Genomic DNA, 2584 nt, shown 5'->3' with positions numbered 1-2584 from the left:
AGGCAGTGTCATGATGGATGGAGAGGAGACTGAAACTGCCAACAGCTTCATTTTGCTTTGATCCACCATTAATACCCTTGGTATGAGCAGTCAGGAAATAAGGAGATGCATTGCACTGGGAAAATCTGCAGTTAGGAACCTTTCCAAATTACTGAGGAGAAGCGATGTCAATTTGAGGACTAAGGTGCATCTGATTCAGGCCATGGTCTTTCTTATTACTAGCTAGGCATCCGACACCTGGGCAATGAATAAGGATGATAGAAAAAGAATTGACGCCTTTGAGCTGCGGTGTTGGAGAAGAGCACTCAATATCCCATGGATGGCCAAGAGAATGAACAGATATATCTTGGGGAGAGTGCAACCAGAGTGCTCTTTGCAGGCAGGAATGATGAGGCTTCGCCTCACATACTTTGGACATGTTGCTAGGAGGTATTATTCCTTGGAGAAGGACATGATGTTGGGAAGTGTGGAGGGTCGGCGGGGTGGAGGGTCGGCGAAGGAGAGGAAGATCCTCAGCCAGGTGGATTGACACAGTGACTGCTGCAAAGGGCTCTTGTGTTTCAGGAGGTGTGAGGATGGTGCAGGAAGGGACTAGGTTCAGATCTTTTGTTCATAGGGTCACTATGAGTCATACTCAACTCGATGGAACCTAACAACAATAACAACATATAACTAGACCTTAGTAGAGCAGATAGAGCTCCTGTAAGGGATCAAGGACTTGGGTTATGCAGATGATACAACTTTGCTTGCTAAAGGTGAGGAGGACTTGAAGTACTCCCTGAAGATGATCAAAGACTACAGCCTACAACGTGGATTGCATCTCAACATCAAGAAGACAAAAATCCTCACCACTGAGCCAATAGGCAATATTGTGACATAAGGGGGGGGGGGAGAAATAAAAAACAAACCACAAAACCAAACAAACCCAACCCTTCATCTTACTTGAATCCACAGCCAATATCCTTAGTACCAGCAGTCTAGAAATCAAGACATATTATTCCATTGGGAAAATCAGCTATCAGGGATATCTCCAAAGTCCTAAAGAGAAAGATGTCAATATAAAGATTAAGGTGCATCTTATTCTTTCCATGGTCTTTTCAATCACTTGCTGTACATCTGAGAGCTAGACAGTGAATAAGGATAGCAGAACATGAGCTGTGGTGCTGGAGAAGAGCACTGAACGTCCCATGGGCTGCCAAAAGAACAAACAAGAATCTTCCCCCACCAGAAGAGATGGAATTATTCCTCCAGCTGGAGAAGAGACTTCTCCCAACCCAGTGAAATGTAGAACATGCTTTAGATGGCAACAGCAGCAGCAGCAGCAGCAATGGCTGAAATGGAAAACTGATGTGAGATGGAACTTAGTGGGGTATAAGGGAAGCCAATATTGGCAGGACTGAGAACTTGGAATCACTTCAAGCCATGAGGCTTGAGGCTGAGGTGGCTGCATGCACATTTTGGAAGCTTTATTGACTATTCTGTTGTTAATCTGGATTACAACCTTTTTACTCCCTCTCCAACAACAACAACAACAGAACAAACAGATAGTACCTTTGCCTCTCTAAGGAGCACTTTGGCTGCACTTATATAGAATGTTCCTCAGAGGCAAAGGCAACACATAGGGTCTCTTTGTTGTTGTTAAGTGCTGTCGAGTCATAGACGACTCATAGCGACTCTATGAACAAAAGACCTGAACACTTGTATAACTTTCATAGTTTCTCCAGGTTAATAGGGTTTCCGGAGGCAAGCTATTTCAGAAATGTATGCCACTCCTACTTCCAAGCTTATTTTAATTGGGGAGCCCCACCAAACACTGTCCAGCATGGGTAACCATTATCACATTTGACACATCAATGTCACAGTGTTCAGCATCACAGCAAACACAAGTTACCTCTATACAGCTAATGGACAAACCAGTGCTATACCACTTAGAAGAATGTTTGACCAAAAACACTTAAAACTAGATCTGAGGGCTGCAGATTAAAATCACCCACCTTTGGCTTGGTAGCATTGCTATCTGTCCACTAGGCCAACTGAGTTTTTTCTGTGTTGTTGTTGAGTGTTGTCGAGTCGTAGATGACTCATAATGACTCAATGAATGAAAGATCTGAACACTTGTATAACTTTCCTCCTTTCTCCAAGTTCATAGGGTTTCCATAGGCAAGCTATTACGGAAGTGGATGCCACTCCTGCTTCCAAGCTTGTTTTAATCGGGGAGTGCCACCACTGTCCACCATGGGTAACCATTCTTGCATTTGACACAAGTGTCACAGTGTTCAACATCACAGCAACCACGAATTACCTCTGTACAGCAAATGGACAGACCAGTGCTATAATTATAATATTTATTTATATTATACATAATTACAATAATTATAGCTATAATTTTCCTCCCTGTAGCGTTGAAACTCCCTCTAGTGTCCAAAATGCTGAAGAGCAAAGAACCAACTCCTAGTTTTGTTGATAGTTTCAATTGTTTTTCTGTTTTCTATTTCATTTATTTCGGCTCTTGTTTTTATAATTTCAGTTTTTTTAAAGGGTGTCGGGTTTTCTTGCTGTTCTTTTTCAATTTGCTGGAGATATT

Source organism: Elephantulus edwardii, unplaced genomic scaffold, assembly GCF_000299155.1.
Source record: "Elephantulus edwardii isolate Elephantulus edwardi_28Jun2011 unplaced genomic scaffold, EleEdw1.0 scaffold00302, whole genome shotgun sequence".
Classification (NCBI taxonomy): domain Eukaryota; kingdom Metazoa; phylum Chordata; class Mammalia; order Macroscelidea; family Macroscelididae; genus Elephantulus; species Elephantulus edwardii.
Note: the sequence above shows the minus strand (reverse complement) of the source record.